This window comes from Hypanus sabinus, chromosome 2 (genome assembly GCF_030144855.1).
Source record: "Hypanus sabinus isolate sHypSab1 chromosome 2, sHypSab1.hap1, whole genome shotgun sequence".
Lineage (NCBI taxonomy): Eukaryota > Metazoa > Chordata > Chondrichthyes > Myliobatiformes > Dasyatidae > Hypanus > Hypanus sabinus.
In genome coordinates, this window is record NC_082707.1 from 134,508,722 (window position 1) to 134,521,228 (window position 12,507).

Below are 12,507 nucleotides of genomic sequence, written 5' to 3' on the forward strand. Positions count from 1 at the left end.
GGTAATACTGAAATATTTTATAAAGGTACAAAGAATAAAACATTAACCAAGGAATAAGTTACTGAAGATAGGACAGTAGGTTTTGTTTAAGCATCATTAAAATGTTGTATAAATTGCCCCATTCAAGACCAATGACAAATTAAAGCACAGTGGATGATAGACATAGAGGAAGCCTTGATATAGTTTCTCCGTTACTGAACTGCAGAGATCGTGATATCTCTTTGCAAAGAACCTGCAGTCAGGTTTGCTTGCATAATATCCCACTCCTACTCTAATCAAGCAGTGGTCTCCTGCATTGTTACAGCAAGAACCAATGTAGGTTTGGGAATACTACCATGTCCTCTGTCCTGGCATGATGCAGTACTCTGAACTCAATATAAAATTCTCCAACTATACATCATTGACTCTTTCTTTCTGTCTGTATCTTTACTGACAAATTCTGCCTATCATAACTTTAGCTCAGTTTTTCTCTTTTGATTAGTGTAGTTTGGCCTACTGGGCCTGTCCCATAGCACTGTTATTTGCACCACAGCACAGGAAAAGAAGTATAATAGGCTTATGTCATTTGGCCTTTTCTATCTAAGATATTTCTTCATTCTTCCCATTCTTCCTCACCTTCTCAGCAGCTTAAAACTGATTTTTCTCTTTTTCCTAGTTTTGACGAAGAGTCTCAGATCTGAAACATTAACTGCTTCTTATCCCACAGGTGCTGCATGAACTACAGAAAATTTATATTAATTCTAACTGTCATGGTTCCAGTTGGCCGTTCCCCTTTAACACTTCTCTCTCCCTGATCATGCCCCAATTTCAGTCAATTGCTGCTAGTTACCCAATAATCGTACACCTGGCTTTCATCAGAGACTGGGAAATAAATATGAGGACAACTCCATCATAGGTTGCCAGTTCGTTGGTCAATTCTGGTGTGATACTTTGTTCCCTGTTCTGATTAGAACGGCTAGTTCTAAGTTCAGCTCTAGTTTCTAGAGAGTCCCTGTGGTTTCCTGCTCTATGTTCAGGTCTACGTCAGCCTCCCCAACTGAGTCGATGTGCCAGTGTCCTGCACTAGGGTTCTGCTCCGTCGCCCCTGTATAACACTAGCAGGTTTTAGCTCCAATTGCCTCCTGCTTGTTAATGCTGTTGCAATGACTTTCTTTGTCCTGTTTTACCTGGTGAGTCAACTGGTAACTCTCACCATTTTTGTTGTAGTCCTGTGCTACAATAAACATTTGTTATATGATTTGAATAAAAATGTATTTTTCTCAATACTTTAAAACTTTATTGGTATGGAGTAAAAGAGTGATTCATCATGGCAATGATCACTTCAGCCCATTATGTCCATACAGATTGTCAATCACCCATTTGCACTAATCCTATGTAGTCATGAAATGTTACAGCTGTTATGAAGGATGAACAGCTCTGATGGGCAGAAGGGTGCAAGGTTGCCCATGTCCCCCTCCTCTGGGAGAATTACAAACTGTTACTGTTGCCAGGCTGTTAATGAGAGAGAAAGAGATGGAACAAAACATATTGGGACTGGAACATTTGCTTCAGACAAGGGCGAGATAACACTGGGGAAGAGAGACCATATTATGACTCCTGTAAGACTCACGGCTCCGGAGAGGGCTGTTTACTTGGTACTATTCTGTTCATTAAAATTCCTCAGTGGACAGCCGGAGTGGGCTGGTTTGATGGGCAAAGCCATACAAAACTGATTGACACCTGAGACCCCGTGAGTAGGGATAAAAGTGAGGTCTAGGGAGACACACCAGGAGACGCACCAAGAGACACACTAGTGAGCACTGTTTAAATGTTGGAACCCACGAGAAAGTGTGGGGGCATCGGAGACTGGACGAAGGATCGGTCAATCTTAACTCACAGTGTTTATAGCGAGGCTGGTGGGGGCTTGTGTGTGTGTCCACCCTTGTCTGGGTGATGAGTCCACCATAGAAGAACGGTCTAGCTAAAGGACAGAGGGGTCATAGCTGAATGGCCACAATAACACATCAACAGATCAAGATCATAAAGGAAGGTTTGACTCTCTCTCTCTCCTCTCCTCTCCTCTCCTCTCCTCTCCTCTCCTCTCCTCTCCCCCTCCTCTCCCCTCCTCTCTCCCCCTCCTCTCTCCCCCTCCTCTCTCCCCCCTCTCTCTCCCCCCCTCTCTCTCTCCTCCCCTCTCCCCCCTCTCTCCCCCCTCCCCCTCTCTCTCTCTCTCTCTTCCCCCCTCTCTCTCTCTCTCTCTTCCCCCCTCCCTCTCTCTCTCTCTCCCCCCCTCTCTCTCTCTCTCTCCCCCCTCCCTCTCTCTCTCTCTCTCTCTCTCCCCCCTCCCTCTCTCCCTCTCTCCCTCCTCTCTCTCTCCTCTCTCTCTCCACATCGACCAACAACTACCTCAGCCTGCATGAACTGAACTGAACTTTATATTCACAGATGACAATTCATTATCCCCCGGACATCGATAGAGCTTGTTTATTATTGATTATTATTATACCCATACTTTTAGGTTTAGTTATTGCTAACGTGTATTATCTGTATATTTGCATTGTTGATATTGATTTGTATATTTTACTAATAAACACTGTTTTGAAAATAGTACCAGACTCCAACGGACACTTCTATCTATGCTGGTAAGACACCCAGTTACGGGGTACGTAACACAGCACAGAAACAGGCCCTTCAGCCCATCTAGTTCACACCGACCTGCTTTTATGCCTAATTCCAATTACCTGTATCCAAACTTCTCTTAAATGTTGCAATTGAACCCACATCCAAAACTTTCACTGATAGCTTGTTCTATACTGGTACTACACTCAGAGAAAAGAGGTTCCCCTCAAATACTTCTCCATTCATCCAAAACTTAAGAACTCTAATTGCAGTCTTAACTACATCAGGGGAAAAGCCTACATGCATTCACTTTATCTATACACTTCATAATTTTGTATACTTCTATACAATCTCCCTTCATTCCCTGGAATAAAATCCAGACGTGTACCCCACTAGCCTTTGTGTCCAGCACATAATTCTCCGTGACTTCCGCCATCTCCAATGGGATCCCACCACCAAGCACATCCTCCCCCACCACGTTCTGCTTTCTGCAGGGATCACTCCCTATATGACTCCCTTGTTCAATTGGCCCTAACCACTGATCTCTCTCCTGGTATTTATCCTTGCAAGTGGAGCAAGTGCTATACCTGCCCCTACATCTCCTCCTTCACTACCATTTAGGACCCTAAATAGTCTTTCCAGGTGAGGTGAGACTTCACCTGTGAGTTTGTTGGGGTCAATTACTGGACCTGGTGCTCCTGTTGTGGCTTCTTGTACATTAGTGAGACCGACAGAGATTAGGAGACTGCTTTGCTGAGCACCATTGCTCCGCCTGCCACAAAAAGTGGGATCTTCCTGTGTCCACCGATTTCAATTTTACTTCCCATTCCCATTCTGACATGTCAGTCCATGGCCTCCTCTACTGCCCTGATGAGGCCACACTTGGATTGGAGGAGCAACACCTCATATTCCATCTGGTTAGCCTCCAACCTGATGTCACGAACATTGATTTCTTGAACTTCTGGTAATTGGTTCCCCCCCTCCACCATTCTCCATTCCTGTATCCCTCTCTCACCTTATCTCGTTATTTGCCCATCACCTCCCTCTGGTGTTCCTCCCTCTTCCCTATCTTCCATGGTCTTATGTGTTCTCCTAACAGATTCCCTCTTCTCCAGCCCTTTATCTTTTTCACCAATCAGCTTCCCAGCTATTTACTTCACCCCTCCCCACTGTCATGGTTTCACCTATCACCTAGTACTTCCTCACTCCCCCCCCCACCTTTTTACTCTGACTTCTCCCCTTTCTTTCCAGTCCTGATGAAAGGTCTCAGCCCAAAGATTTTACTCTTTTCCAAAGATGCTGCCTGGCCCACTGTGTTCCTCCAGCATTTTGTGTGCATCGCTATTGAATCTTTCTCTATAACTTAAGTCCTAAAGCCCCGGCAACACTTGAGGACATATGTAGATCTAAGAGCTTTAGTGGGAGCTGAGTGTGGTCAGTATATAGAACACGCGGCCATCGGAAGTGGTTGAGGCAGGTACATTAACATTTAAAAGGTGCTTGGGCAGGTACATGGATTGGAAAGGTTGATAATGAACTTGGTCAGCTCGGACTAGTTGAGCCAAAGGGCTCACTTCCATGCTGTATGACTCTGTAAATCAATGATGCTAAAACATCCTTGTGAGCTTTCTCTACATTCTTTCAGGTTTATTGGTATCTTTCTTGTAGGTACAGTAGGTACCAGAATTCCACACAATACTCCAAGTTTGTCCTCATCAAAGTCTTTTAAAAATTCAACATAACATCATAACTCCTGGACTTAGGAGTTTGATTTACGAAGGGCAATGTGCCAAAAGCTCTTTTTGCAATCCTATCTACCGGTGATGTCACTGACAAAGAATTATGGATCTGCATTCCTGGATCCCTTCACTGTGTAAATCCTACTCTGTTTTTCCCTCCCAAAGTGCAACTCCTCACACTTGCCTGCTTTAAATTTCATCTATAATTTTCAGCCTATTTTACCAGCTGGTTCAGCTCACACTGCAAGCTTTGATAACCTTCCTCGCTGTCCACTACTCCCCCAATCTTGGTGTCATCCAATAATCTGCTTATCCAGATTACCACATTATTACCTAAATAATTTATAGAGATGACGAACAACAGCAGACACAGCACTGATCCTTGCGGCACACCATTAGTTACAGGGCTCCAGTCAGAGAGGCAACCACCTACTTTCCATCTCTGTCTTCTCTTGTTAAGCCAATCATGAGTCTAGTTTACGTCTTCATCCTGAATGTCAATCATTTGGACCAACTTTCCATGTGAGACTTTGCTAAAGTCAATATTGATAATGTCCATTGCCTTTTGTTCCTTATAACCTCCTCAAAAATCTCTACAGGAGTGGTTAGATGTGATCTACCACACACAAAGCCAGGCTGACTATCCCTAATTATGCCCTGTCTATCAAAATACTTCCTGTATATATCCTGTCCTTGGTAATGCATTTCAATGATTTACTCATAACTGATGACAGGCTCACTGGCTTATAACCTTCTGTCATGGCCTGGTCCATGAAGTCCTCGTTCTGCTTCACAGTCCGGTCCGTAGACTCCGGACTCTGGGTCTTCTGGCTGTCCCTTGTTTCAGTTGGACTTATTCATAGGCACCTGATTCTTGTCTTGGGACTGGAATATAAGTGGCCCTGGGATTGACTGTGGGTGTTGGTTTGTCTTGTTGGTATCCTGTCCTTGCCTCTGTGGGGTAAGCCAGGCTGTTCTTGCTGTTACCCTATAGTGTGATCTGTCCCTTCCTGTCCTTGCCCCCATTGGGTAAGTCAGGCCATCTTTGCCATTACCCTGAGGCTGGACTGTTCCCTTCCTTCCCTCTGAAGCCTGGCCTGTAGCCCTGCTGGTTACCCACCTCTGTAGCCCTGCTGGCAACCTCGCCTGTATCGGCACCAAGTTCAGCTGCTGGAGTGAGACTGGAGCCTTGCCATGCCAACAGAAGGAACTATTTATTGTTGAGCTTGGAACTGTCTCTTTGTGTCCCTGTGTTTAATGTCCATGTATGGTCCTGGCCCTATGTCTTGTTTCCAAGGAGGGGTCCTGGCTCTGTGTTCTGTGTTCCTGTGCTCATGTCCAAGGCTCCGAGGAGGTTCCATTCCGTGTCCAAGGCTCTGAGGAGGTTCCATTCCGTGTCCAAGGCTCTGAGGAGGTTCCATTCCGTGTCCAAGGCTCCGAGGAGGTTCCATTCCATGTCCAAGGCTCCGAGGAGGTTTCATTCCCTGTCCAAGGCTCAGTGGAGGTTCCATTTTGTGTCCAAGTCCAAGTTGTAGCCCATGCCCTATTTCCTAGTCTTGTCCAGGGCCTGTGTCTTGTCCAGTGTTGTTTTTTTCCCCACTTCCCTTGATTTCTTGATACACCTAATCCTCTCCCTAGTACTTCAGTGTCTGTGTCTTGCATTTGGGTCTGTTCCCAACGCCCCCCTCATGAAACTTACAACTTATCCTTAGAGCCTTCCTTAAACAATGGAACAGTTGTTGTCCTCCAGTTGTCCACACCTTCTTGTAGCTAATGATTTTTTAAAAACCGCTGCTGGGGCCCCTACATTTTCTTTACTAGCCTCCCGCAAGATCCAAGGGGACACACCTTGTCAGGCTCTGGGGATTTATCCACCCAACTTGGCTCAAGATAGCAAGCATCTTCTTTTCCGTAATCTGAATATGGTCCATAACCTTTACTACTTTATTTTGCCTTAGTTCAATAGAGCCTGTGTATGTCTTCTAAGTAAATAGATATGCAAAAAAAAAAATAAAGACCTCCCCTGTCTCTTTTGGATCCATGCATAGATGAACATGATTGGGATTCTCTTTCACCTTGGCTGCAACCTTATGTCCCGATTTCTGTGTTCTCTTGCATTTCGTATATTCCCAAGTGTCTCATATTATCTAGACTGCCTCTACCTGATATGTGCCTAATTTTTCTTCTTAACCAGATCATTAATATCTCAAAAAGCCAAGGTTCCATAAATCTATTAGTCTTGCTTATTATTTTAATTGGAGCATACAAATTCTGTACTCTCAGTATTTCACTTTCGAAGACCTGACACTTACCATGTGGCCCTTTGCCTATTTCATTCCACACCTGCCCACCCGCTCCTTTCTGATGCATCAAAACTGGCCTTTCTCCAATTTAGAATCTCAACCCAAGGGCCATTCCTATCATAATTATGTTGAAACTACTGAAGATATGATTACATGAATACTATCTTTAGTCTCTCCACATTCTTCTCAACTCCCCCAGATTCTATCTATGAACTAAGGAAATTTACAGTGGTCAATTAATCTACCAGCCAGCGTGGTTTTGGGATATTGGCAGAGCCTTGCAGTGACAGGAAGGATGTAAAAACTATACACAGACTCAAGATCTGGAGAAAATCTGGGGGCTTCTTATTTTTTTTTTTTTTGGTGATTGTTTGAGTAAGCTATTTCTTTTAACACATACTTAACAATGAAGAAATCATTTGTTTAGAATTAAAATTTAATCAGTTTCAGTGGAATGTAAGGTGGTAAGTTGGAGATCATTCTATATTAAATGCAGGAAATTCAGTATAATAAAATCTCAAAATTTCTCTTACATCTCTGATTTATTGTTGTTATTGTTAATAAAATGGAAATTGCACTAAAATGTACCATCATAACTTCCATAAAACCTTTCATGTCTGATTATAGTACCAATTAAATAATTTCCTGTTGGTGTTTTATAAAAGTATGATGGTGCTTGTCTTTGCAAGAAGATACTTCAATTAATCAAATATTATATAGGTAATCTAATAGAAAGAAGACATTTAGCAATTAGGTCCATGTTGACTCTCAGAGGGGCAATCCTGTCAATCCTACCTATTATTTCTGTGTACCTTTGCAACTTCCTCTCTCACATCCCCAACATATCTCCTTAGATTTATTTTAATCACTTATCTTCATTAAGCAATAATTTACTTAGTCAATGGACCTTCTGCACAGTTTTTTTTCGAAAACTCACGCTGTCAAGGATGGAAAGTGCACTCTTTACAGAGACAGTTTGCAATGACAGAGGCAGTCACAGGTCCCTGGAGCTGACTGATAGCAGCATTAACTGACATACCGCTGTAAGTGTAAGAGATATGTAGCGTGAGTACTTCCCTTTTTCAGTGTGGAATTTCATCCTGTTCAGGTCTAAATTATCCCCGCTGTTATAGAAGCACAATGCAAGCGCCAAAATACTTAACATGGCAAAGTTTTCTTTTGGCTCCCATCCGATGCCGAACATCGGGTTGGTTTAGGGTGGTTACAAAGACTTCAGGATGTAAAACATAAATATCTGAAAATAAAGACTTTGTTTTAGAAATCAAGAATCTTAATATAAAACTGTTTAATGATTCCTGATTGCTCCTGGGCCACACTCTGTATTTAATAAGTTTTTCCTGAATTTAATCAATATTTAATCAGTTTTTCCTGAATCGCAACAGTAGCACTGCTTTAAAGATATTATTGGTTGTAGCGCACTTTGGTACGCTCTGAAATAATTGTAAGGAGTGCTATATAAATACAGGCCTTTCAGTTTTTATTTTCGTAACAAACAGTGGATCTACTATCAGGAAAGAAGCTCCAGTTTTGCTATTTTAAAGAACTACACATTACATATGTGTCAGTTTCTTTTATATTTCTGGTTGCCGCAGGGGATGGGAATTACATTATTGCCACATGCAGCGAGATAGAGTGAAACGCTTGCCTGGCATGCTGTTAAGTTCGCAGCATTATTGTATATCATAAGGTTGCTGCAAGTATTTCGTTGAATCATATGAAATCTCACAGACCATACACTGGAGGAAAAGCATTTGGCATTAGTGTTCCTTCTTAAGACTTCTTCTCATCGCAATCAAAGAACCCTGTACTTTCTCATCTAATGCGTATCTAGTTTCTCCTTAAATGGCATCTGCCCTGATCTAGCAGACGGTGGCGAGCTTGTCGGCGGCAGCAATCAGTGACGACCACGTGTGTTGCAGTCGATCGGAATTATGTAACAGCGACCAGTGACATCAGAACAACGATGTTCAAGCCTATAAATAAAGTTACCTTTGGTTTGAATAGCAACCACATCCGGGACCCTGGGCATCCATTAGCAGCGAGAGCTCAGCTTCTTTCAATCAATTTTCGATCGTCTGGTAAAATGTTTTCGTTCTTAGTCCACTCTTAACTTTGGGGCCAGGTCACTGACAGCTTAAGGGATGATTCCATCAGTTACGAGGGCGATGCGGGGCCCGTTCACCTGCCGCAACGCTCCCCACAGGGCCGTTGCTATGGACGCCTCCGGGAGGCTGCCAAAATGCCCGGGTGCAGTGCCTGATACTCGGCAGGATTCAGGGACGGCAGTTGGTACACGGAGCGAGTAGAGCCTACAAGTTTGATCTAGAACAGCAACATCAAGGCATGAGAAGTCTATCCATGTATTGCAGACAGTATTAGGTTTAGAGTACTAGATAGTCTATTTGTGTTTAGAGCTTGCAGTGTGTCAGTTTTCCTCTGTTATGGTGGGGAAGTTTTGAGGGGCTAAATCCTGATTCTGCTACTACTGCTCCCATTTTCTTATATTCACACTGACACTTAAATCATCTGGCCGGATACAAAACCATGGCATCTGTGATCACTTTGCACAAAAATGGACCGTGTGTTCTCTTTTGTTTTAATGATGTAAATGGATATAATTTATGTCTAAGGTGAATTGTCTAAGGTATGGGAAACAAGTAAGGAAGTTATGGAACCTATGACAATTAAAGAGGTGGAGGTACTGGCGCTTTTAAGAAATTTAAAAGTGGATAAATCTCCAGGTCCTGACAGGATATTCCCCAGGACCTTGAGGGAAGTTTGTGTAGAAATAGCAGGAGCTCTGACGGAGATCTTTCAGATGTCATTAGAAACGGGAATTGTGCCGGAGGATTGGCGTATTGCTCATGTGGTTCCATTGTTTAAAAAGGGTTCTAGAAGGAAGCCTAGCAATTATAGACCTGTCAGTTTGACATCAGTGGTGGGTAAATTAATGGAAAGTATTCTTAGAGATAGTGTTTATAATTATCTGGATAGACGGGATCTGATTAGAAGTAGCCAGCATGGATTTGTGCGTGGAAGGTCATGTTTGACAAACCTTATTGAATTTTTTGAAGAAGTTACGAGGAATGTTGACGAGGGTAAGGCAGTGGATGTAGTCTATGTGGACTTCAGCAAAGCCTTTGACAAAGTTCCACATGGAAGGTTAGTTAAGAAGGTTCAGTCGTTAGGTATTAATGCTGGAGTAATAAAATGGATTCAACAGTGGCTAGATGGGAGATGCCAGAGAGTAGTGGTGGATAATTGTTTATCGGGATGGAGGCCGGTGACTAGCGGGGTGCCTCAGGGATCTGTTTTGGGCCCAATGTTGTTTGTAATATACATAAATGATCTGGATGATGGGGTGGTAAATTGGATTAGTAAGTATGCAGATGATACTAAGGTAGGAGGTGTTGTGGATAATGAAGTGGGTTTTCAAAGCTTGCAGGGAGATTTATGCCGGTTAGAAGAATGGGCTGAACGTTGGCAGATGGAGTTTAATGCTGAGAAGTGTGAGGTTCTACATTTTGGCAGGAATAATCCAAATAGAACATACAGAGTAAATGGTAGGGCATTGAGGAATGCAGAGGAACAGAGAGATCTAGGAATAACTGTGCATAGTTCCCTGAAAGTGGAGTCTCATGTAGATAGGGTGGTGAAGAGGGCTTTTGGAACGCTGGCCTTTATAAATCAAAGCATTGAGTACAGAAGTTGGGATGTAATGTTAAAATTGTACAAGGCATTGTTAAGGCCAAATTTGGAGTATTGTGTGCAGTTCTGGTCACCGAATTATAGGAAAGATATCAATAAATTAGAGAGAGTGCAGAGACGATTTACTAGGATGTTACCTGGGTTTCAGCAATTAAGTTACAGAGAAAGGTTGAACAAGTTAGGTCTCTATTCATTGGAGCGTAGAAGGTTGAGGGGGGATTTGATCGAGGTATTTAAAATTTTGAGAGGGATAGATAGAGTTGACGTGAACAGGCTGTTTCCATTGAGAGTAGGGGAGATTCAAACTAGAGGACATGATTTGAGAGTTAGGGGGCAGAAGTTTAAGGGAAACACGAGGGGGTATTTCTTTACTCAAAGAGTGATAGCTGTGTGGAATGAGCTTCCTGTAGAAGTAGTAGAGGCCAGTTCAGTTGTGTCATTTAAGGTAAAATTGGATAGGTATATGGACAGGAAAGGAGTGGAGGGTTATGGGCTGAGTGTGGGTAGGTGGGACTAGGTGAGATTAAGGGTTCGGCACGGACTAGGAGGGCCAAGATGGCCTGTTTCCGTGCTGTGATTGTTATATGGTTATATGTTTAATTTATGCGTTTCTCGTGAATGTTGTTTATATGATGCTACGTGCCCGTGATGCTGCTGCAATAAACTTTTCATTGTGCCTGTGCATTCATGAATTTAGGCACAAGGCAGTAAACTCGATTTTGACTATATTCTCTGAGATTCGTTGAGTACTGCCCCTTTACGCTGAGCGCTCGCGTTCCAAGACTGTGTGCTCAGCCCGCTGCTGACTGTGTCGCAGGATCCAGTTCAAACCGTGTCATCAAGTTTGCAATGACACAACAGCGGTTGCTCTTATCAAGAACGATGACGAGACGAAGTATAGAGAGGAAGTGGAGCGGCTGGTGGATTGGTGTGAGAAGAACAGCTTAAGCCTGAACGTGGACAGGACAAAGGAAGTCATTGCGGACTTCAGGAAGGTGTAGACAACCATTCCCCTCTGCGAATACATGGCTCCAACATAGAGAGAGTTAAGTGCATCAGGTTCCTGGGAGTTCACATCATGGATGACCTCACGTGGTCCGTTAATATCTCTTCCCCGAATAAGAAGGCACAGCAGAGTCTCCACTTCCTGAGAGGCTGAGGCAAACAAGGCTTTCCCCTCCCCATCTGTGTTTTACAGGAGCACCATTGAGAGCATCCTGACAAGTTGCATCTCCATCGGGTATGGGAGCAGTTGAGCATCGGACCTGAAGTCCCTACGAAGGACTGTGAGAGTGGCTGAGAGGATCATAGTGTTCTCAGTACCATCCACTGGAGACATTTATCAGGAGCCTGCATACGCAGTGGCCTTAAAATGATTAAGAATCCCGCCCAGTCATCCAGCATCTTCTTTGACTTTCTACCATCAGGCAGGAGACTACGATGCATTAAGAACAACAACGGTCGGGATCAGAAACAGTTTCTTCCCCCAGGCCATTACGCTTCTAAACTCCCAGCCTCATCGTATTAGAAGTGCTACTGGTTAATCTTTTCCGCACCTTACAATATTTAATATTAATACACTTTATTTGTTATTTACGTGAGATTCATCTGTAGATTTTATCCTTGCCTCATAAGTTATCGTGTATTATGTGCTTTACACCCTGATTCGAAGAAACATTGTGACATTTCTGTATACATTATATACGTCATATACATGTATGTAGTTAAATGACAATAAACTTGACTTTTCTAGTAGCATTTATCTCTAAAACTTTCCCGGATGCATCTTAGAAGCTCTTTCACTCTGTCTTTCACATTAAGGCTGACCCAGTTAATCGAGAAGCTGAAATCTACTTACTTTTTCTGCTATATTTGACTTTAACTTCCAACCACTTTCCCCTACCTCCCACCTCTAACTCCTGTGTTTACTGCACTGAGTGTGCAGCTGGCTTGTGTTCAGTGCTGCATATTATGTCCTCTTACAGTGTTGATATCAGATAGGCATCTTGCCTGTGTATGGAGTTGAGCTTGCTATGAGTGAGTGCCATGTACAGTGCTGGTAATGGGTGCGCAACCTTCTCGGAGAATCGACGGGCCTTCCCAAGTACAGAGCTGGCAGTGACTGTGCAGGCTGCTGG

The 12,507-nt window shown here is 43.3% G+C and overlaps 1 protein-coding gene across 5 annotated transcripts in view; it reads left to right on the plus strand.

Moving 5' to 3' along the window:
* The first annotated feature begins 7,588 nt into the window (after positions 1–7,588).
* Positions 7,589–12,507, plus strand: part of fsip1 (fibrous sheath interacting protein 1) — a 418,033-nt gene continuing 413,114 nt past the window's right edge. For 4 of the 5 annotated variants that reach the window (XM_059955521.1, XM_059955494.1, XM_059955530.1 and 1 more), the window contains exon 1: positions 8,663–8,739. The gene's annotated coding sequence lies outside the window, so the exon portion shown is untranslated. Of the gene's footprint in view, positions 7,684–8,662; positions 8,740–12,507 lie in introns of those variants that run through there. The other variant, XM_059955503.1, reaches the window with a different exon arrangement.